At 42.1% G+C, this 25,277-nt stretch overlaps 1 long non-coding RNA gene across 1 annotated transcript; it reads left to right on the forward strand.

The window, feature by feature from the left end:
• The first annotated feature begins 1,070 nt into the window (after positions 1-1,070).
• On the forward strand, positions 1,071-23,657 carry LOC102378060. The gene is made up of 4 exons (XR_324108.1): positions 1,071-1,182; positions 15,023-15,235; positions 23,012-23,076; positions 23,185-23,657. It is a non-coding gene; the product is annotated as an uncharacterized LOC102378060 (long non-coding RNA).
• Positions 23,658-25,277: the final 1,620 nt, after the last annotated feature.

A 25,277-nucleotide genomic window follows, 5' to 3' on the forward strand; every position in this document is an offset into this window, starting at 1 on the left:
TGCAGGGACATGGATGCCTCTTTCCTTCTCCCCCTCCCTCCCATACTGCCTGCCTGCAGCTGGACAGACACAGGAGGTGGGACTGCACAAAGGGTCTGTGCTGGAAGGGGTCTGTGCTGTCTCGGTTTTGTGACAGCTCAGGGATGAGACCTGCTGGGTGCTCAGCCAGAGCAGCTAAAAGTGGGGTGAGTGCTAATGCACTTCCCGGTGGGGAGGGAGGGGTAGCAGGGGCTGCAGGGCAACCTGGGATGATGACAGATGGCAGCCTAACTTGAATCAGTAGGGGAACTGGTACTGAAATTCGATGCACTAGTCTAAACTAAATCAATTAAGTTTGAGTGCACATCGATCCAGGTGAATCTTGGACTGGGTGCTGCCCTTTTTAAACCAGTCTATGTATGCCAAGCTTCTGTTCTGTTATGGGTTTAGACTGGCTTCCAATCATTTAGACTAGAAAAGTATAATGTCTGTACCTGGCCTCAGTTTTCACTGAAGTTGGTAAAAGTGCAGGGTGCTTAGCTTCATGTCATCCATGATTATCTCACCGAAATCCATGAACTGTTTGCATGTGCCACCCTATAAAGGACCTGAGTATTGCATGTGTCCAATGGAATAATAGTGCATGATACAGGAGTTTTTTCTGATGTTATTTTAGACTGACAGATCATAAACAGTTCGGCTTCTACTACAAGTTTTGGTTTGGGTAAATGTCTGCCTAATAGACATATTTTTAAGCTCTGGATTTTAAAAGATTGGGCATATGTATTTCATTTTTAGTGTGCTTATTGTAGACACACTTAAGGAAACAAACTGTACATGGAATTGATTCAAACTTAATTTAAAAGAAATATTAAGACAGGAAAGCCATTGTTCATGTCTCATTGCTCTGATATGGTTATAAATTACAGCATTCTGGGTGTTTGTTAACGTGATGGGGGTTTACTCCTCAGGGTTTTATTCTATGCCCTAAATTGAAATGGTAGGTTTGTAATTGAAACCCACTGTTTCAATTTTTATATCGTGTCATGGTGAGCGGCCCAATCATTTTTTTTGTTTGTTTTTTTTAAGCTGCCGGCAGGTGGAGCATCTCCTGAGCTGAGGGGGCCCAGTCCTTCCCTCCTTCAGGTGCCCAACTGTTCCTGAAACCTGCCCAGAGAATAGCACCCAGTGGACTTCCAGCAGGTAGGCTTGGGTAATGGTTGGATCAGGCCATGTGCTGCCTCCAAGCTGGAGCGCCGCCTGGCCCACTAGCAACCCATGTAGGCAGCCCCAGGGGGCACCGCTGCTGCAAAGGGAAAGACCGGAGACCACTGCAGCTCAGGGGCCACTCAGCCCCCCTGGTCATGGGAAAGGTAGGCAGGCTCCTCCAAAAACAAACAAACAAACTGATCACACCCATTGCCACCTCTGCCTTCAGCAGGCACCTGCTGAAAGCAGAAGTAAGAGGCCCGGTACTTTTTGTTGTTTTTTTTCCTGTGGAGCCTGTCCACCTCTCCCACAGCTTATAGCTGCAGTGCATCATTCCTAACTAAACTACAGTGATGCAAACTCTTCCAAAATCCCTAAAACTGGTGCATGTGTAATGTATGACACCATTAAGCCACACAAATGACATTTTTGTCACGTGTACATGTGCTCTCTGGTGCGCTTTACTATTTTAATGTTCTTTTAATTATTGACTTATTTTTTGGTTTGCCTCTGCATATGGACTGCATATGTAAGGTAAAAAAAAAAAAAAGAAAAAAAAAAGAAATTTTATGGAAAAGAGGCATACGTACACAGGGGAGGAGGGCGGGGAATAAGTTTAGTATGAAAAGGCTTCCAGATGATAAAATAGATCCCCTTTCTTTCCTGTTTAAAAATGTTATGGGTTTTTTTCAATGAGGATTTGATACCAATGAAAAAGAGGTGCTGCCTTCACTGTTTCTCATTTGTATTTCTAAAGTACTGCTGGTTAATCTGATAATCCATTCTGCTCTGTGGACAGAATAATACCATACAACCTTTGTGTTTAAAGTCTTTGAACAACCCAGGGGAATAGTAACAAGTTTGGGATGTTGTAGTTATCGCTTTAATAGATATTATGATGTGTGCAGTAAGTTTAATAGTGATGCAGTCAGAAGAAATGATTTATGGATTTAAAATTATTTTTAAACAGAATGGAAAAAAAAACTTGCTGTCACTAGAAATGCCACTTTTTATCTAAGTGGCAAGCAAATCTATTTGGCATATATCTGTTACAGCATTTTACAAGTCTTAACTAATTACCTCTCGAATCAGCCTCCTGAGGTAAATGATGATTATTATTTGTCCCCATTTACATACAGAAAAACTGTGGTATAAATCTTAATAATAGATGTCTCTCTTAAGAGCAGTGGTACTGTGGAGGAAGGGAAAGAACTGTAATGGAAGTATTCATTTTGTAGAGGCATTGGAGGTTTCAGGGGCTTAATAACTCCACTGGCACCAACAGGGGAACACACACCACAGCCCCCACTCCTCCTAGCACATTTTGGCTGTGCTGCCCAGAGCCCCTGCTTTTACATGTCTCTACAGTTCAAAGGGTGATCACTGCAGAGAAGAAAGAGTGACCACTGCAGCTATTTTCCCTTCTCCTGTTTCCCTCACGCCAACTGAAATTCAAGAGCAGGGGAAAGGAGGGGAGAAGCAGCAGTGGCAATGCTTATAGCTTGCCTCCAAAGCCATTCAAAATCACCTGCAGCATAGGTGAAGGCAGGTGTAGTTGCGCCACTGCACCGCCCTCTGAGCCCACTCCTGAAGTTGGAGCCAGGGTTAGAATGCATGAGTTGCTGTCTTTCTGATCTCTTTCCTAAGCCCATGAAAGAATATCACATTTCTGCATTGTAAAAGTTTGCAATGAAAAAAACAATACTTGGTGTTCCTGTATGAAAATCTCAACTGGAATTCCAGCCTCTGTTTAGTTTGAACTTGAATATCAAATGTAGAGAGAAACTCCATGTCCTGAATCCATGCCCAGTCATGTTGGGTGAGCAGATTTTTTCCAGATACTTTTCAAGAATCATTTTGATCTTTCCTCTAGGCCATAGAGGATTTTTTCCCCTATTTTGTTTTCATTCACAGGCAGAGCACTAATCTTGACTACAGCTCCCTCAAATCTCTTATCCAAAGAGGTGAGTGAAACTGAAGTTTATCACTTTTCAAACATAGCCCCTGAAGCATTTCATAGCAGTCATCTAGTTTTTCATCTCTGGAAATTGCTTTATTAGCTGTTAACCATGCAGCTTCAGAATAGAAATGCTGGTGACTTAGTTTCTGATAACCATGTGAAGATATCAGTCTTCTCATTTTATATTCTTTGTTTCTGATATCTCTGGATTTCAGAATCACTCCATGTCAGCTTCCTCCAGGCTATCATATCAGGGATGGATTCCTATCCATATGGGAATGTACCCCGTATAGACCTCTCATCCCACGTTGCTGTAACCCCACAGAGGCTCAGATACCTCTCTAACAACATCCCACAAATCTGAAAGATGGCTTTATAGTTCTATTCAGATCAGGTTGGTAAAGAGTGGGCAAGTAGAAGGTTCATGTTGCCTTTGTTGGGGATCTATATAGTGGAGGGCATAAGAGAAATATGGGTAGAGACTGTATTTTGCTCTATAGCCACTAGCCCTTTCTAAATTTGGATCAGAAGTTGTTGGAGCCAGCTGGAGAAACCTTAGCACCATAGAATCACTGAGCAGTGCTGCCAGAATATAGGATGGAGATGCCCCCAAAGTATATACAGCCAACAGAAGGCCTCAGTGAGCGAGCAGTCTAATCATGTTTTATACCTAGAGTAATAGATTGGGAGGATTTAGCAAGGAGGCCCTCACAGCAATTTCATCCAATTTACTACTTGTTCCCTACACATGAGACTAAATAATTGATGCATCAGTTAGCTGATGTCCAGATAAGCTCTGATCTAACTAATACAATCAGACTGCTCCAGTGAGTCTCAAGTACTGCCGTCTCTGAAGATGGCACTTTGGCAATTCTCACGCCGTTGAATTCACCCTGTGCTGAAGGTTGTGCATTGCTTAAGAGCCTTAGAAATTGAGCTGGTACAGTGCTCAGCTTGAGCTCTTTACTATGTGACCTTGAACAAGTCATTTTACCTCTTTTATTCCTGTGTTTTGCTACAATATTTTTAAATTAGAATGTTAAGTTTTTTGGGTGAGGCAGTTTATTTCTTACTATGGATTTATTGTGTCTATCACAATGGGGTCTCAATCTTGATTGGGGACAGGCTGTCAGTATCTTAGTAATAATCAGAAGATAGACCTTGCTGGTAAATTTCACCCATTCCAACTATTTAAATAAAATAGCATTCTTATTCTAAATTTTTATCATTGATTTCTGAGATATTTCCCTTGTATTTGCTAGCTCATGTGGTTATCCCATTCCTCTTATTAAGAAAGAGTTTTGCTCACTGTATTGGTCACAGATCACTTGCCTTACCAATCTACATCTTAGTTTGTGAACCTGCATATGAGATTCCCTTAAAAGTCTGTACTTAATTTTACTGGTGTTCCATTTTCTACAATGTTTAATTTCCCAAACCTGTATTAATACTTGATGTACAAGTGATTGAAGTCTGCTGTTTGCAAACCTCTTTCTTTCTAGAATTTTGCATAACCACCTTGACAGATGACTTACAGGCAGAGACCAATGCAGTACATGTTTCTATATACTGGTAAATGTTAAATAGATCTGCCTTATCCTTTTAGGGGCTGATCCTGAAAAATTCTGATTACTGCAGTAAAGTTCAGAGTACACTGAACTTCCAGTGTACCCAACACCAGTCAAAGGTGTGTAACACATTTGAGGCCAGACTCTATTCTACCTGCTGGGTATCTAGGATGACTTAAGAAGCAAAGTGTGATTCTGTCCCACTTCATTCATGTCCTAAAAATCTATTGATGCACCCACTTTTGTAAAATACCATCATCTTACCCTGAAACTGGTTGCATCTATATGAGATGCTAATTGCTCAGTAGCATAATAACACTGCACAGTAGCATGCTGGGCAAAAAACATGCTAATATGTTACTGTGCAGTTAGTAGTAGGCTACTGTGCAGTTGGCATCACTAAAAACGCATGTACTGGTGCTACTGTGCAGCAGCACAAGTTAATGTGCATTGACTTTGTACTTGGTTAACCAGTTACTAAATTTTTAATGCACCATAACTACAATGCATTAACAAAAGTGTAGACGTACCCACTGAGTCAGAAAAAAAGCAGCAAGAAGGAAGATTACACATACAGCATTAGCTGTGTTTTTCCCAGGGACCTTGAGCAGAGTGGAATAGAATTGCCCTTAGGCACCTAGGTCCACTTACATGCTTAAGAGGTGGAATAGAATCTGGCCTTTTGTGTTCAAGTCCACATTCAGCAATGTGTTACACTGAAGATGTCAGGTGTATGTCATGTCTTTTCTGAGTGGCCCTGAAAGAAGAGTAGTGGTAGGTTTAATTGTAAAAGATGGTGTGTGCGCCTTCTGCAAAGTTCTGATAACCCTTTTTACCTGCTGTTGTCAGTGGGTGTGTGGAGGGTTTTCAGTATTTTACAGGATAAGACTTGACATGTACAATAAATAAGACCTGGGTGAAGAAAAGACACACAAGGTTTCTTCTCGGTGAAGAAAAATAATTCATATTTGTCACAATGTTTCATTTTACTTGGGATGAAATTCACTCACTTGTTAGCTTTACGCAGGAAATGTATTGAAATCATTTTCTATTACCTTTCAAAATTTATATATATTAAAGATCATTCCGGTGTTTATACATACATATATGTATATATAAGAATAGACACAGACCCTTGTACCTTTGTATTCCTGACTTATAGTTTCAAATTGCTGCTGAAAATGCAGTTCATGACATACTTTTTCCACTGCCAGAGACCCTCAGAATATCCATTCATCTGCTTCTTTTAGAACAACTGGGAAAAAAAGTGCTTCAAACATTTTATAAAACAAAAATGCCGCACTGCACAGCAGTCAATTCTGTGTTTTTATAGTTGCTGAAGACTTGCATTTTCCTCTGTAAATGATCTGTCTTTTGCACGCGTAGATGTCCATCAGTCATCTTGGCTTGCCTTTTATTGCAGTCATATTTTATATAAAAACATGTATAACTGGCCAAATAGCTAATGTTATGCCATTTTACATCAATTTTCACATAGGAGAAAGGAATATATCTTTTATCAAAAGCTGTCTGATGTGTGTAAACTTGACATGTCATCCCAACCTCCTATTGCATTAAAAAAATATCAAAAGTACCTAGCATACAAGTTTAAGGATGTACAGTACTGAAATCATATTGATTCTAATCAATATAAATTATGGCATTTTCCTTTACATATGTATTGTCATTTTATTCTGTGGATACTGATGTTAGGTCCAAACTGACTAGTAATTTGGGTCAGTCTGACTCTAACAAGGGAAATAAAATTGTCTTTAATATTAACAAAAATCTATAACATTTTGTTCAGTTTAACCATATTTATTTATTTATTTATTTACATTTTTATTCTGCACTGCAAAACCAAAAACATCAAATGGTCATTTAAAAAGAAATGTTCACAAGAACATTTATAGGGAAGGCATATGCATGTTTCTGTTGTCAGTCCTCTGGGATCTACCTGTATTTCCTGAGCCTCTCGCAGTCAGTAACAGTTCCTAACCTCACAAAATGCCTGTAGTATCCATCTTGTGCACAAGTGGAACTGAATCACAACATACTTGAAATGACTTACCCAAAGTCATGTTTATTGTTGTGTCAAGCCAAGACAGTGTGTTGTCCACTAGAGTAGTGGTGCCCAATCTTTTTGTCCTGTGGTTCAGGTAGGTGGTGCCTGATCCATCTGTGGGTCAGATCTGTCTGGTGGGCCCAATATGGCATACAAGAAAGGTGCAGTGGAGCCTAATCCAGTGGTGCAGGGGGGGTTGGGAGTGTGGCAGGGCTTAGGGCTTGGCAGTGTGGGAGGGGAGGCAGTATTTATTTGTTCCCCTGCCACTAAGTTTCCCAACTCATGCTGCGTAAGGATGAAGCTAGACAAATCTGACTGACACCAGCATACATGACTTGGCACAGCTGAAAGACCTTGGGGCTTTCCAGCATATGAGGCTTGTGAAGGAAAAAGGAGCAGCCCCTAATGAGCTGAGTAGGCCTGAGTGCAATTTGGCAATAGGCTGAGCAAACATGAATCAGCACTTCCAGAAAACAGTAACTAAAAGTTAACTTAGATAACAAGCTGAGCAAACATAAATCAGCATGTCCAGAGATAGTAAGGAGAGCCACCGAATTAAGACAACAATTTGGCATTTGATTGAGTAGGGTCCAGCCAAAGTATGCAGCAAGTTCAAGATCAAGAAAGGATATAAAAATCCAAGGGACTGTGTTTGAACCTTGGATCTCTATTGATACCTGTTAAACTAGCTAGAGGATCCTTGCTGACAAAGACTGAAAGTCTGGCCAGCTTTGCTTTGCAGTAGCCAAGACCTGTCCCATAAGATTGCATGGCTATTAATCTTGCTTTGTCAATTAATCAATAATCCTTTCACATTAGTTGGAATGACTGAAGGGTCCATTTGAATTTTTTACCTGTCAACCCTGTTGAAAGTTTGTTAATAGGGGATACTGGATGCCATGGCTTGGTGGGCTGGAGGTTGAACACTCCTGTGATAAATCATCCTTGCTATACCTTTTAGAATTCTCCAACTCTCATAAATTTGGAAATACCATATTTCTGGGTGCTGGATGCCCAAATAAGTTGATTTGGAGGTATCTGCATTTTCAGAGGGTTTGGACAGCAATCACATTTACAGCTTTAAATAGGGTTTAAAACAAAAGATTCTACATGTGCAGGCCAGTTGAGATCATTTTAGACTTCCTGGAAAGTTTTAAAAGTGCACTAGAAAAATCAAGTACTATTTTTTTGAGCTGCTCCTCCATGAACTAGCTCAGCTCAATGTTATGTGTGGACACTGAGCATTTTTGTGTAAAGTGTCTGGTCAGTCCTTCAGGCATCGTAAACCACATCTCTCCGTCCTCCCCAGGCCTGCAACTTCCACCCCAAAGCACATACAGGTCAAGGGTTTGGTCTGAAATGCAGCCAGGACTCTATTACATATAGAGACTATAGTCTGCATGGGTGAGGAAATAAAAAGCCTCCATGTTATTTTTTTCACTTGGCTGCTAGGGGCCCTGGGTATTTGGGGCAGAAGGTTGTCCAGGTTTGTGGGGAAGGAAGCCTGAGTTTGGTTTCTCAGGGGCTGGGTGCTCTGGAACCACTGAAGAGCTCTAAGAATTTTCCAACCCAAACTCTGCAAAGCCACTTTGTCAATCTCAACTCTCTGCTACTAAGACCCTGAGCACCACAGCACCCAGGCCTCCCAGGTGCAAGAAGCAGGGGGCTACACAGTCCCCATTCCTACCACTTGGCTTCCTCTGGTTCCACCTCTTATTCTATGGCTGTATGGTCTATGGTGGGTTGGTGTCATGGCTTCTTGTCATAGATTCATAGATGTTAGGGTCAGAAGGGACCACAATAGATCATCGAGTCCGACCCCCTACATAGGCAAGAAAGAGTGCTGGGTCTAGATGACCCCAGCTAGATGCCTATCTAACCTCCTCTTGAAGACCCCCAGGGTAGGGGAGAGCACCACCTCCCTTGGGAGCCTGTTCCAGACTTTGGCCACTCTAACTGTGAAGAAGTTCTTCCTAATGTCCAGTCTAAATCTGCTCTCTGCTAGCTTGTGGCCATTATTTCTTGTAACCCCCGGGGGCGCCTTGGTGAGTAAAGCCTCACCAATTCCCTTCTGTGCCCCCATGATGAACTTATAGGCAGCCATAAGGTCGCCTCTCAACCTTCTCTTGAGGAGGCTGAAGAGGTCCAGGTGCCCTAGTCTCTCCTCTTAGGGCTTGGCCTGCAAGCCCTTAACCATACGAGTGGCCCTTCTCTGGACCCTCTCCAGGTTATCCACATCCCTCTTGAAGTGCGGCGCCCAAAATTGCACGCAGTACTCCAACTGCGGTCTGACCAGTGCCCGATAGAGGGGAAGTATCACCTCCTTGGTTCTGTTCGTCATGCATCTGCTGATGCATGATAAAGTGCCATTAGCTTTTCTGATGGCTTCGTCACACTGGCGACTCACGTTCCTTTCCGCTTCCGTGCCACCAAGCAGGTCATTTCCTAGGCAGTAGGTGTGCTGGACATTTTTCCTCCCTAGGTGCAGCACTTTGCATTTCTCCTTGTTGAATTGCATTCTGTTGTTGACTTCTTGTCATGGAAATATTCCCTTAGTCTTAGACAGTAAAAAAAAAAAAAAACATCTTGAGGTCTCCATACAGCTGCATCTTATTGAGCTGCATAGTAGGGCAGGAAGAAAGACCATGGAATAGCAGTGGCATGGTGTGTCTCTCAAGCACCCAGGGGCTAATGCTTACATTTGTACCCCCCATCCGCAGCCAATCGCTGAGCGGGAAGGAATCCCCCAGTGGCTGATCAGTGAGCCTGGAAGTGCCAGCGGTGAAACCAGAAGTACTGGCAGGGGACCAAGTACCCCCTGGAGGGCCTCCCCCCACCATTGCTATGCCACTGTGAAATAGTACAGATGGTTTGCCTCTCCAAGAACTGTTCCCTCACCCTGTCATCTTCCTTGTCTTGTTTTATTCATATTGCTTTCCTGATTTGATACATTGCTTTGTGTGCGTCTTTTCACACATCTAAGTTAGTTCAAGCTCATGGAAAGCTTATTAAATTAGACATGTGTAGCATAAGAGTATAAGGTGCAAATCAACCTTGCCTTCTGCCTGACATCAGTCTAAACTGGCTACCTACCTCTCTAAAATTAGTTAAGTCTGGGCAGAGGAGCTAAAAAATTAGTTGCCAGGCCAACTAAAAAATTAGTTGCCAGGCCAAATTAGTTGCCAGATGAAAAGGCTGGACCCAAGAGTTTCTGATTTGCTAAAGGCAAAAATTTGCTTAGCTGCTTGACAGGATTTTATTCTTCATCTGGCCTTTCATTAACTGCTTCATTGCTGCCTAATGAGCCAAGCATGTGGGGCAAAGTACATTAAACATGATGGTCACTGTAATAGACAGTGCTAAATCTCTCTCTCTAGATCAAATTTGTATAATGACTTGCCTACCTTGGGAGAATGTCAGGATACTGTGAAAGGGAACAATGGATCAGCCATATGTTTCGAGTTGATGGCAACAACCCTGCTTATGTTCAGTTATGTTAGAGGCCTTTGTTGGGACACATTCCAGTTCAACTCTCTTTCAGATGCATTGGGATCTCCTATAAATCTATTGGGAATCCAGGAAAACAGAATTTAAAGCAGTGGTGAAAAATTAATTTTATTTTCAAATCTGCCAGAATGTTCCAAAACTTAATAACATCTCAATGTAACTGGCATAGTCAATATATGGTTCATAGATTCATAGATTGTAAAGCTGGAAGAGACCTCAGAAGATCATAGGGTCCAGCCCCCTGCACCAGGCAGGAAAGACAACTGGGTCAGGTGACCCTCCAGTCTCCTCTTGAAGATTTCCAGGGTAGGTGATTGCACCACCTCTGGAAGGAGCTTATTCCACAGGCTGGACAGTCTGTGAAGAAGTTGTTCTTAATGTTAAGCCGGAAACAGTCTTGCAGGAGTTTGTGGCTATTACTCCTGGTTTTCCCCAAGGGTGATCTGGTGAACAGCGGTTCACCCAGCCATTGACAGGTTCCTCAGCCTTTCCTTGTATGGCTTGCCGTGTAAGTCTCTGATCATATGCATGGCCCTTCCCTGGACTCTGTCAAGCTTTACCACATGTCTTTCGCTTGACCAGGCAATATTCAGGATTTTGTGGGAGTATATCTATAGGATAAAAAACTTGATAGCAAGTGTTACATCTTTTGGTGTGATCTTGTTTACTTACAAACAAGTATACACAGATTTTACTCCACAAACCAGATTTTATTCCACCAACTAAGTGTTAGACCCCGACTCCATGCAGCACCCAATGACTAGGGAGATGATGGTCCAGTTACCCGTGGATCCTGTTACTCATTAGCCAGAGCAGAACAGGGAGCAAACACCAGCACACATCGCTTGCAACAGCTTTTATTCAGAATGGAGACAGCTTCGGGCGAGCTCCGTCACCGGCAGAATATGGGGAGCAGCATTGAACATTAGTTCTTTTCACATTTTCTACACCTTTTTTCATAAATATTAACATTTATTCCACCTTGTTCCACCCATTTCTCCTCCTGTCTCAAGCTCCACCTCTGTTTACTGTTTACTTCTTTAACATTGAATTGCCTGTGCATTTCATTCATTTACATGCCTCACTGCTAAGAGTGCATGCATAAAACTTTTGACCCCTATCTTCTTTTGGTCACTTTGCAGTTTCTCACTGCTTCTTGCTGGTTTTCTTGCTGACTTCTCCATCTCCAAGGCTGTATCTCTGCTTTGTCTCCTGACACTAGTTGCTTAATACATCATGCACTTTGCACTCTATCCTTTTGTTAAGAATTTGCTTACTTAAGCATTAGCTAAGTTAGTTGCTTTTAATATATCAGCTAGCCTTGTGACCACCAGCTTTTGCTGAGGTTATCTTTTAATATATAATCCAATCTTGTGACCAGAAGCTTTTTGCAGAGGCACAGGAAAAAGCCATCATTCAGCTGCACACTCAGCACTCCAGATTCCATATCGTTACCCCAACATCCAGAATCCGTATTGTTACCCTAACGCTAAGCACCTGTTCCATCTTGCCTAAGTCCTTGAAAAAGTGTAACGGGGTGTTCTTTGTAGGGAACATCATCTTATCCATAAATCTGAATTCCCAAAAGTGGTAGATCTGCCTATCCACCTTTTGAATTATTACTTTTTCAGATATTGATGCAGGGTGAATTAGGATCCACTAAATCCATTCACATTCTTAATGGGTAAGTTAGGGTGTGGCCCAAAGCAGTTTTCCACTATGATCAGTGGAATAAGTACCATCACAGAATTTCCTAGCTTGGAAATCCTCAAATCTGCCACTCCAGTGAGGCATGTGCCCAGCAATCTCCATCTTTCTGCCTTTTCTCAAGATCAGGTTCATAACTGCTTCTCTAGGCTTTCTGTTTCTGACCATATAACCAAGATATCCCTGTGTTCACAAATGGAGAAGCCATTCAACCCACACAATTTGGCTGTAATATGCCATGCACCTTGAACACTCCCTTTGTTAGTTTCCTACATGTGTTAGTCCCTACAAATAATTGTACCTTTTATTGAATCTAAAAGTTTGACCAGGATTTGTTTTCTGTTAGTCTTTGATCCAAATAAACCAAAAACAAGATTACAGTCATTAGCACCTTTTTAGCATAACAATATATTATAATTCATTACTTACAAATAAGCAGGCTTTCCATTATCATAAGACCATCTTTAAAAAAAAAAAATAAAATTGCACCTCCCTTTCCCAAAGGAAGGAAAGCCCCCTAAAATATCATACTTCCTCCCAGAATAATTTTTTGGGAAGACTAGCAAAGTAAAAGCAAACCTTTAAAGTTGATGTACTGCTGCTACCTGTTCCTTGCCAATTTTCCTAACTTGTTTAGCTCTTTCATCTCTGTGTGCAATGGTTTACAATCTCTTCACTTCTTTAAAATCTTTGAGGTTTAAAGAGTATTTTCAAGGGACTCTGGCTAACACCTTTTTAAAAAATGGACTTTTGACACTAAGTACCAGAGCCTACTTCATCTTTTGTGATCCTATTTCACCCTGAAAATCCACTGACATATCTATTTTTTGTGACATGCTGCTATCTTAGTCTGAAAAGTAATTTGGAAAAGAGCAGCAAGGAGGAGGAACACCCAATCATCTTTTCTATTAACGGTCTTTCTGGGACTTGAGCAGGGTGGAATAGGATCACATTTTGGCACCTAAGTCTACAGAAGAACTTAAGAAGTAGAATAGGATCTTGCCTTAACCAACTTCTTTATTGTACAAACCTCCCCTCAAAAGCTGCAAAGTTTAAGACTGAACACTAAGGGTTCAGGCCATTCTTTTAGTTGCCACATTATTCTTCATTTGTCAGTTCTGGTCAGAATGTCCTAGCCTAGCTGGAGCAGCCCCAAGGATACCCAATTCACCTGCTCCTGCATGCAACTCTGAACCTAGAAATACTCTTGAGTCCATTCTAGTGATGCCACTATCAAACATACTGGGGTCAGGTCTGAAGAGCAACTGCAGAGGGGCATCCTGGCATGGGCTAAATAGTCTGTTTCTCAGTTTAGAGCATGCAAGCAAGAGTGGGTTGGTGGAAAATATTTGCAGACCTTTGGTGCAGACCAACTAGACCAGACATTTTATGCCACTGGGTCATTTTTAACTTGGTGCTGTTGGTTTCAGGAACGTTCTAACCTTAAAAGAAAAGAGAGAGGTTTGCAGAAGTGTTTATATACATTAGATAATTGTTCTACTTTGAACAATCGTATTCTCAAGAGAACTTAACACTTAAAAAAGTAAATATTTCTAATGAAAAAGCTTTGCTTGAAAGCAATTATCAGCTTACTAGGAATAAAATATATTTATTTACCATTTTAAATAATTCAGCAGCTCCAAATCAGTTTTCTCAAATTGAAATCTGCCAACATGTGACAAAAGCTGTCAAAATGTATGATCAACAACTGAGAAGTAAAACATTCATCATTTGTTACATATGTCGCAACAGTTAAATTATGTGGGTTTTTTTGCCATTATACAAATACATAAAAACATACATTTTCACTCTGTCTTGTTCCTTGTTACTGCATTGTAACTTAATTGCTAACCTTCTGGCCTCAAGTATTCAAAAACCATGAATTGCATCCTACAAAATCATATGGGTGGGTATGTTCACATTGCATGCTTCTCATGAGTAGGGTAAATTAAACTTCCTAGAATTCAGCTATCATGGCTAGACTGGTTTTTGGTACCCATTTGGAGCTAGGCCTTGTAATTCTACAATAACTATCAATATAATTAATTCGGGCCACCTAGCCCCTGTTTAGTTAATTGATCAGTAACCAAGTCATTCCAGTACCACCCAGTCTCTTTTCAATCTCCTTTTTGTTGATCTGATAGAGGCCCCTTGCTGAATCCACTGAGTCATCTATCTGTTCTAGCTTCTTATTTCTCTTCCTCTCTATGAAGCTGGCCAAGATGGAGCTGTTGTTTTACTGAAAACTGGAAGGGAAAGGAGAAAAAAAAGGAATAGAGTGGTTTGCCACACCTTTTTTTGTCACAATATTTGTTTTGGTTATTTTTTTTTTTTAACAGTTTCTAGATTTACTGTTTATAGAGGAATGTGAGCCATGAAGGTTCAAAACCAGAAGGGAAATAAAAAGCACTTCAAGGTAATTACTCAAAAAAAATGTGGAGGGGACTGCCTTGTGACTTTTAGACACAATTATAGTTCCTAACTGCTTCACCATGGGGTTACTGATCCCAAAAGCTCAGACCCTGTATCATCTCCTACTCCTTGTTGGAGCCAAAATGGTTCGGAGTCCATGGTGTTACCACCTAGCCTGTATATGGCCTCATACACATGTGTATCTTAAGTTGGTCAGACGATGAACCTTCTCTGACCTCCAGACTAAGAGCATGTGCAGTAGTATTTGGAAGTCGCTGAAAAATGGTACCCAGTACAAACCTCAGGGCTGTGTGCGATCTCTGGCATGCTGTGTGCACCACCCTTTTAAGGGTTTTGTTTTTTTTTTGGGGGGGGGGGGGGTTGCTGACAGACGGGGTCTGTGTCTGTCTGGGTGTGTGGCGAGTGTGGGAATGTCTGCGTAAGCTGTGGTGGTGTGTTAGGAGTGCATAGGAGAGAGATGAATAGTGGTTGCTTGAGGACAGAAGAGAAGGAAAAGGTGTGGAGTTTGTGCATGGAAGTGGCGGAAGTGATTCTGTGGACAACTGGTGTGGTGGTGTGCCTTGTGAACATCAGGTGTTGTTGCTTGGCCTACAGTGTGTTCTGCAGGACCTGACCAGCGACAGAGAGCACCTCAGTGGAAACTGTCAAACTGGACAATCTAAAGGAGGTCAACACAAATATTTAACTCCAGTATAACTTCATCTTCTACTTCTGGTGATCTGCAGCTGACGGTGGTTCGAGTCGGCTCCCCAGACTCCTTTCCCTGGGTGTGGTTTGCACAGAAGTAGCAGCTCACAACATTCCTGTGTAAGTATTACCCCTTTTCTCAGGATGTGCAGGGATAGGGAACCAGGTCCCTTTGGTGCCAAGTGAAATTCATCTAGGGCACTCCTCCCACACATACATTTGTGCGTTCATTAGGATTGTTAAAGTTGCTACAGTATAACTTCATAAATCCAGCATGCTTGGGACCTAGCACCTGCTGGAAATTTGAAAAGTCCAGATTTTTGAATGAGTGAGGCTTGGGCTAGGGAAAAGGTGGGAGGAGGGGTGCAGCACAGACCAGTGTCTGCAGGCAGGTGGCATCGGTAGCTCCTGGGGCTGCAGCAGGGAGTGAAGAGGAGGGAACTGTAAGTGGGTGCGGGGCAGGAGGACACAGCTCTTGCTGCTACGCTGAACCCGGGAGGGCTCTGGGATGCAGGGCTGCGCTGGGCTCTTCCTGGGGGGCACATTCCCCTGGATTTGCATGCTGGATGATAGCAGGCTACTGCTGTGGACTGGGGCCAGCGGTGGCACCGGGCTCTTCCCAGCGCTCGGGGCGGGTGCCAGCCTCCTTTTGTCCAGCATGGAGATCCAGGGGCATGCATCTCCCAGGAAGACCCTGGTGCAGCCCCATAGCCCTCCCAGGGTGCATTTGGCAGCAAGAGCCATGCCCCCACACCCTGGGACCACTTACAGTTCCCGCTGCTTTGCTTCCTGTTGCAGCCAGCAGAGCGGCTGACACCACCTGCCTGCAGGGCCGGCTTTTTGAGAATTCCAGAATTGTGAGTGCTGGATTTATGAGGTTATTAGGAATTTCGTTGTTGTTAGGAAGTACATAAGGATGTTAGGATTCAGTAGGTTAAGATCTGGTTGCTTGTGTTACCTTTCTTCTCCCCTGTCATTGGTGTTGAAACTTACCTGTGTTTTAAAAAAAAATGTTTATTCATTTCAGTTCAGTTTCCCTTGTTTGTAAGTTTTATTAATTAGCCATAGTATAGGCCAAGTCACCAGGTTACTAATGTGGTGATAGAGTGTTTTGAAGTCTCTTTCTTTGTACTGGTAGGTGATTTCTGCTCCTTCCATGGCTTTCTGGGAGGCCATACAAGAACATGGTACAGCAAAACTGGAAGGCTAAGGAGAGACAGGGCAGAATTTACTGATGATGACCTTTTAAATACTATAAACTAATTTAAAAAGGGTGTGCTGGTCTTTAAAGGGCATGACTAGGTCTAGCCAGGTTCATTGCAATTTCAGCCTCAGAACAGTAAGGTCTTCCAGGACTTTTAGATTAGTGACAGACATTACACACAAACTGGTTTAAGTGATCAGAAACTGGTTTAAATCTGTAACAGAACAGACGTTCAGTACACATAAACCAGTTTGAGAATGGCTGAAACTGGTTTGAGATAAACCTGGTTTAATGTCGTATCAGACTTAGCAGATTTGGGTCAAACCAGTTTATGCAATGTCTGTCCCAAACCCCTTCCTGGTTTAACTTAAACAAGAGTCCCTCAGCATCCCAGATGCTTTGCAGCCCTGAGCAGGGTTCTGCTTTCTGCTCCAGAGAACAGGCTGGCCCCTTCTATCTGCTTCCTAGCTGGCATCCAGCAGAGACTACAGGCACAATAGAGTCTGCCTGGCTTCCCCTTGCTCCACCTCCCCCTCACCACTCCCTGCTCAAGCAGGGATTCCCTCCCTTCCCTCTCCCACAGCATGGACCGTAGCCAGAATGTGGTATGCTAGCTAATGCTGAGAGGTTTCTGTGTAAGGCAGATAGGATTGTGTCCACTCAGGGCTTTTTGGACCTAATCAACAGGTCAGCTGGTCCCTCCATTCCTCCATTTCTTTCTTGGAAAAAGTTGTTTAAGAAGAGCTTGAACTAATGGGAGGCTTTTGTTTTATTTTAATGGGGTGCTAAATGCTATCAACTTTGCAACTCCCTGCTGTGTAACTAAATGTTGTTTACCTCTGTCCTGGCTCCCTTGCTAGTCAGGAGCGGGGGGGCAGTGTGGAAGGGCCCCCTAATCAGAGTGTCCTACCAGGGCCTGGCCATGCCCCCCTCAGATCAGCACTGAGGAAGGGAAGGGGAGGGAGGGCTGCTCTAGTGCCCCCTGGCTTCTAGCTGGAGCCACTGCAAACATGAGTTGGCATTTCTTTGGTCTGGAGGGTATGTCTGTGCAGTTACAAACCAGTTCAGCCTAGCTAAGTTAAATTAACCTGCAAAGATTGAATGAATTCAGGTTCAGGCTTTTTGCAAGTCTGTCCCTAGCCTTAGTCTCAGGTCCCTGGAGAATGCTAGGCTTTGAGATAAAAGTGCTGAGAAAAGAGGAGTGCACATCAGAAACAGTCTCTTCTATGGTAGTGGAGATTCAGCAAGCATGGAAGGGGTTAAGATCTGTTTGTTCTGGAATGAAGATGAATATAGGGAATAGCAATGGCTGTTGCATTGTCCTGCCAAGAGTGTAGGAAGTGGCTAAGAAGTTAGGCTGGAGAAGAGACTTGGTGACTTGCTGCGGGAAGTATCCTAGGAGGACTGCTTAGCATTCTAACTTTGGCAATCATGAATGAAGGTTTCTGCACTCTATTTTGGTGGTACTTTTGCTTATCTTCTAATAGAAAGATTGCTGGTTTGGCCAATCTGGTTGGTTTGCTTGTTTGTTTTTTTTAAACTCTTCAAACGCTGTGTAGAAAATGCAGCTGTGGATGACCTGATGTCAGGCAACCTAGTGTTGTACCGTGATTTCCAATTGCATTCTGAACTTAGTAAAATTTGTTCTCCTTTGCTTACACATTTAATCGTCACCAAGCTTGTCTTTACATATTAGTTTTCAGTCTCTTTACTAGTAATTTAATAGTTGTCACCTACTTTTATAGCCTTTAAGAACTGTCCAGCATTCATAGGCCTAGCTGATTGTCAACATGACAAACTTAAATTAATGATCTAATTGTAAGGATTTTGAAGAATGACTCGTGACATTTTCTTAACATTTTGAGATGTACAGCAAGGCATGGGGAACATTTAATCTGGGTCACTTTACTGCAAACATAATTTATTCTTTGACCTTTTCCTCTAGTTTCCACTTTGAAGAGTTAATAAAATATTGTGCTTTCAGGAAAAGATCAGAAACTACAGTCAGTTGGCATGAGTGAAAATTTCTCCCTCCCCCCCATTTCCAAACAAATTAAAATCCTGTAATTTTTATTGAGGCATTAATGGATCTTGTACGTACTGCAAGTGTAACAACGTCAATATAAAAAGGTGTCTAGGGGACTTCTGGTGAGCATTAACACGTATTTGAAATTCCAAAAGGTTCTGATAAATACATAATTTTCTGTGGTTGTGAAAGATGCTGTTTGGTAAGGAAAGAACATAACTAAAATTGGTTGAAAAAATGTGGAAGTAGCAAAGGAACTTTGTTTTACTGTCCCCTACAATCTTCATCCTTTCCTGACTTTCCCATAGCCTAGCACTTCAACAAGAACAATCTTTACCAGCACTAATTGTGAATCTTCAATGGTAAATTAATTGCTTTTTGGTTGGGATCCAACAAAGTTCATATAGGGAAGACTAAATACTCTCCAACAAAAACCAGATAAATTATTATGGGCTCAACCACTTTCTTTCTAGGTTGTTTATGAAAGGGGGTTCTCTACATATAGTGTTATCAGAACAAAAGCGGGGGTTCCACATATTAGCTTCCCCCTGACCACTTCTGGTGAGAAAACAGGAGTGAGGTACTTTACAGCAGATGGTCTGTCAGTTCTTCCTGCTGTTTCCCACCATCTAGTGTGGAACAGACCCTTTTAATGAGGACAATGGGTTTATCCTTGCTTGCTCTCTCTTCTTACCAGACATTTTAGCTTATTCTGTTTCCCTGTTCTAAGCTATAAAGTGTTAGTATCAAGTTTTAATGTGTCACCTTTTTTTCTTGTATGACATGAGGCAGAGCTGTGCAGAAATACTTTAGCTAATTCTGCACATGCTAACTTATGTGCCAAAAGCAGTGTAATCATACGTGCACTATAGAATATGGTAGCCTGAATGCAAAGCCATGTTGATGGGGCTGTAAATAGCTAGTGCATGTGTGCACAGCATTGGCTTTTGCTTTGTAGCAAAGGTGTAACTGGCCAATACTGTGTTCTGGGCAGTGGTGGTGCATAGTGTAGGGGCAGGTTTGCTGCTGCTGGGACAGATGTCACCTTCTTTTTTTGCAGCTGATGTGTTGAGCATCCATTTCAACACCAGTTTTCAGCGGCAAAAAACCCAAAGATATTTGTCGTCCACAGCAGCCATCCCACTGTCAACACTGTTCTGCCCCCCACGGTGCTGGAGCTAGAGCCACTGCTGGGAAAATGCAAGGGGAGGAGAAGGAGATGGAACAGGAGGATGACACACTCCCGCTCCAGCTCCATTCCTGTGCCCCAGCACCTAGGCAGCCCCATTCACTCCTCCATCATTATGCTACTGCTGTGTACTCTCCAGTGTGAGCTAGCATATTCAAACCTGGTTTGGGGTATCTGTACAGGGTAGTGCACTGCTTTGTCTAGACATCTTCTGTGTGACAGCCTTAGAGCTGATTGAAAAAATTCTTTCAACTCTTCCACTAGTATTCTATTTGGGAAAAAGAAATAAGTCTGAAACATATTTTTTCCACACAGAATGTACTGTTTTATTTATAAAATAAAACCATAGACAAAAGCTGAAACATTTTTAGTTGCCAAAATGTGAATGCTTTTTGGGTTTTTGTTTTTTGACAAAAGTCAACGCTCCGCAGGGGTGGGAAAATTCCACCCAGCTGTAATCAATTGCCTGTTTAAAAAAAAAAAAAAAAGAGAGCGAGAATTGAGTAAATACTGCAGGCCCATGATATATTGTGACAGAAAGGTACTAAAAAGATAGCAGTTACAGTGTTGTGATGTAAAGCTGACAACTGGGTTTTATTGAAGGAAAAAAAAAATTAAAAAAAAAATCTCCTTTTCATAAGGAGTGCTGGTTCTTATTTTTCTGTTACCAATGATATCAAAGAGGAAATCTTCCCACAGCTTTTTGTCCCCGCAGTCTCTTTCTTTGACATGACTTTGCTCCTCAGAGATGTTAGATGATGAAAGATAAAATTCTCTTTTCTGCAGCTCTTATAACCTCTGTCATCATGTCATCTCTTTATTGATAATAAGTAAATTGTAACCATGAACTTAGAGAAACATTGTTTAATCACAGAAAGCTATGTTTAACATTAAAAAAGCATCTTAGAGTGATTGAGTCACAACATTTCATGGTGCAAGGTGACTGATGTAGCTTTACTATCTTTCTTCCATCAAATAACTTTAAGAAAAATAAAAAAGGATATTCTTGAAAGATTGGTAGTACGCCCCCACAGTGTGTCCAACACTTCTTAAAGCCTACTGGCTGAACCAGAGAAATACATTGTGTGCTACCTCGATCCATAACTGCTCAAAGTGCTGGCTGCAGTGGTGGTCATTGAAAGAAAAAAAAAAGAGAGAGAGAGAACCTACTGAGACAAATTTCTGCCACTTTAAAATAAGTCTACAGATTGACCAATACCTGTGTAATCCCCCTCCCCCCCCCTCCCCCAACGCACTGAGTTGTATATTGTGTTTTTTGTTTGGTTTTTGATATGAGCAAGATGGCCCTGTTGTTCTGGCAATGTGCTCAGCACATGGCAAGCTGGGACCTGTAGCTGGGGAAAATATGTAAAACCCTCTGGTTTCATTGGCTAGAGGATGCTTCTGGCAGAAAGACTGAAAATGTGTCCCTCCTGAATTGGATATGGCTTCAGTGATATCACACCAGGTATATGAGAACAATTCACTAAGGTTCTGGACTTTTATTCATCTGTCTGCTGAGAGCTGCACAGCTACATTGGGAGCCAAAAAACCTGTTCCCCATGGTGGGGGGGAGGGGGGGGGTGTCTCCTGCTTACCCCTCCACCTTTCCTAGAGAGGCAAGCAAACACTACAGGAAGGGAAAGCCTCAGGTAGAAGGAGAGAGACTCCTGTTTCCCCTTTTTTTTTTTTCTTCATTCTTTCTCTTTTTCTTTTCAAATGGATTAATGTAATGCCATAGGAGTATTAATTCCTGAAGCAAATTGCCCAGGAATGGGTACTGACAGTTACTGGCTACAGGAGTCTGGCTCCCTTTGATTTGTAATTGTATCGTCTCAGCGTGAGGTATAGCTGAGACCCAGATGCTATAGGCCTGGGCCCTCCCCACCAACCACTTGCTGTTTCTACAGCTATAGCGAACCCCAGCTATATGTTCAGGCTTCAGTGAAGTATAGGCCTGGCCACTAGGGCTGTGTAAAGCTTTGATCCCTGATTTGATTCAGCAGAGGTTTGCCCCAATTTCGGTCACTGAATCTCTGAATCTGAACCGAATCAGAAGACCCTTCAATCTCTGAATTGAAGCGCAACCCTCCAAATCGATTCAGAAAGATTCAGAGATTCAGACGTAGACACAGCTTTTAAATGTTTTTTCTATATACCTCTAGGTCGCAGGGGCTCATGAGTGCTGTGATGCTGGAGCCCATGGAACATCCCACAGAAGCACACCGGACTCCCCAGTGTGTTCAGCAGCAGACCCAGAAGTGGACCAGAAGCACTTCAGTCCATTTCTGGGTCCACTGGGGAGAGCACCAGGGCCCCCCCAGGCTCCCTTCCAGCTCATTGACTGGTGCCTCCTGGGTCTGGGGGGGGAGGGGGCACCCAGGCAGACTCAGAAGTGGACCAGAAGTACTTTTGGTCCAGTTCTGGGTTCACCACTGAGCAAATGAAGGTTTCCCCCACACTTCTGTGGGATGCTCCATTTGCCCCAGCATTGTTGCATTCACAAGCTGCACCTGCTACTTCAGGGTATGTAGAAAAAACTTTTAAAGCTGCGTCTATGTCCAAATCACTAATTGTCCAAATCAGCATCAAATCTTCAGATTTGGATTTGGCTGAATTGAATCGGGGACAGTGATCCGAATTGATGGATCCAAATCACTGTCCCTAATTTGAGCTCAATCCAAATCGAATAGGGCCTGATTTGCACTCCCCTACTGCCCAGTTCAGGTCCAGTGAGATAAGTCTGGCTTCTCCTTCAAAGTTTCTTTTTGCAGTTCCTGCCCAGCAGAGCTGGGATTGAGATCAGGAATGTAGGGGTGTGGCATGCTGTCTGGAACCACAGTTAACTCCTTAAAGTCACCACATGGGAGCGGGGATCACCCTACAGCATCGCAGGGAACAATGAGAGACCCCTCACATAGAAGGACCCATATTCTCTAGCATCTTCCTGTGGACCCGCAAGCCCAAGGAGCAGATCAAAAGACTCTCCAGTGAAGCCCCCCTTTCCAGCCCATTGCTGAAGGGCAGGTATAAGGGTGAAAACCCTGAGAGCTGCCTTTTGGGTCCCAGGTGGCCTGGGCATGGGTGAAGCCACCTCAAGAGGATGTAATCTATGAATTATGCTTAGTTGATAGTGTTTTAAATTGTATTTAGTGTTTTTATTTATTTTCTGCATTTGCTTTCTGTTCATGCTGCTTGCAAGGAGGAAGTTTTGTTTATGCAGGATGCCCAAGTAATGTATTTAGTGTTTACCATTCAGTCTGTGTGGGGGCTTGAACTAATAGTATATTTAGACCCCAAAATTGAGCCTGGCCCTTGTTGCTGCCGACCAGTGCCTGGCAGAAGGGTTACACCTGTAAACAAATAGGTAGCTATTTTTTTGTCATCCTTATTTCTTGAAACATTCCTGGACAAATGATTTCTAATCCTTCATACCTTACTTTTCTATATACCAATATCCATGATGTCTAAATAAAGCTTTGATGCAGTGTGACCACTGAGTGAACTAAGAGACTGATCATTAGGAGCAGCATATATTGCAGGTAGGTCCTAAGGGATGGGCTAATTTTGAGTTTATGTAAGCTTACATCAGATATGGCACTTGACCCTACAGTGAGGCACCAACATTTTTGTATTCTGTCATATTTTAGGTCGCAGATCAACAAAAGTGCACATGTACATCTGAAGAACAGCCCAGAGTAGGAAAGGAGACTGTCTATGTCTGATTGGTTGTACTGGTGTTCTTATATATTTCATACATGGCAAACAAGGCCTCTTTGTTGGGGAGGACATGTTGGCTCTGTTCCTGTTCCACAGTCCAGACCTTTATATAAGGTTTTTGAGTGAAGCTCTATGGATAGACTTCACCCTATACCCAGCAGAAGCTACAAGAGAAGTTTTGAATGCCTCAGGAAAAAGGAACACCCTGTGAAATACCTGCAGCATGAGAACACAGGGAGAAGAATGAATCCCTTGTAAAGACATGACAGAAACGCACCATTTAGCAGGAGTAAATTTGCTAAATCCTTTGCCCATATACCACTTTCATTTCCTGATGGTGGTAGAGTGGTGTTTTATGGGTTTGTTTCTTGACTCTTCTCCTGAATGACAGATACCTTGGACAGTGAAGTAAATCTTGCTGCTTTTGAAGACTGCATGGAGGCTCTTTGCTACTCTGTTGTCATTTTCTGTGTTGCTGCCCAAGAAGAAAGATCACCTATGAAGTAGGGCTGAATGAAAACTGGGATACCTCTCCTATGAATAGTCATTGTGAACATCTGGCTGATATACATTCAGATTTTTCTGAGTGTGTGTGCTTGAGCTGGTATTGTTTAATGGAAGAGGTAGAAGCTCAGATGGACCCCGTAAGTAACCAAACCCATCTCAATTTACTGCAAACAATACCCAGGAGTAGGATTAAATGATTTCTCATTCAAATCTAAACCTGACTTGGAAGTTGCTTTTAGTTCAGCTCCACAAATAACCACATTGGAACATTTGGCTAGTATAAGCACACAAAGTAGAATGTCCTTTTATTTTAAACATTAAAAAATCTCTTTTATAAGTTTCAAAATGTGTCACATTTTCCTAATGCTTAAAAATTAAAGCTCTCAGCTAGCAGTATTAATTTAAAGTATGGAACAGCCATCAAAATATTTGTTAAGATTAAATGAAAATATTTAAAGTAGAATGATGGAAGTGAAACAGAGTAATGTAAATAGGTATAACTCAATTCATTTCAAGTGATCAGTGCTCACTTACACTAGGTAAAATTCCGCCAAATGTTACAAGAGTTGGATGTAGGAAAAATATATAACCCCCCCACCCCAAGAAGTTATTTCCCTTAGCAATACTGCTCTGTGTAAACATGCCATAGCTGTCCCTAAAAACACTGAGGCAATAAAAAAAAAAGTATACATGCTTTTATATCTTCCTTTTTCATGTCCATCTGGTATTTTCCTTCCAACTCAATGCCTATTTACAAATGGCATAAAATGAAGAGAAACCTGAAAGGAGAGTTGCGTTAGATAGTAATTATTTCAGTGACGGTATATTCAGTTTACTCTACTACTTAACTTCTATGTTGCACTAGTGGTGTTAAAACTTTTATTTAAATTATCAGTGGAGATAGAGATGACAGATGGTGTTCCCACCTGTTCCCTGTTCCCTTAGTAATGTTAATGATATTACAGGACTCTGTAAAACAGTTTATAGGAAAGAATCATTGTGATTGGCAATCCAACACGCACAGGGCAAGAATAATTAGAAAGACCTACAGTACAGGCATTCCAACAACAATTCCAAGAGCAATAGATTCGTCCTCTCTAAAAATAGAATAGAATAATTTAAGATAATAGCGAAATATAATCACTCCTCTTTTCCAGTATCCCATGAGCAAAACTGGAGCATGTAATGCATTTTGTAAAAACAACTCAATAGTTTGCAAAACAGATCTAGGCAAAAATGTACCTTCCTTTTGTTTGTTTGTTTGTTTGTTTGTTTGTCTGTAATCCAGATTTTCTGCTTAAATGCATTTTACAATCTTCTGATTTCCAGTGTGGGCTAAAGAGCATTAATATTTTTTTAAGAGTACAGAGATGGTTAGCTGTGTTAATCTGAAGCCAGGCAAAAGGTATGTCAGGGTAGCACCTGAAGAGACTAACTGGTTTAGAGAGGCAAGAGCTCTCATAGGTGACAACATACTTCATACTAACATCTGGAGTAGGCTGTGCCTAGAAGAGCT

Source organism: Alligator sinensis, unplaced genomic scaffold (genome assembly GCF_000455745.1).
Source record: "Alligator sinensis unplaced genomic scaffold, ASM45574v1 scaffold561_1, whole genome shotgun sequence".
Lineage (NCBI taxonomy): Eukaryota > Metazoa > Chordata > Crocodylia > Alligatoridae > Alligator > Alligator sinensis.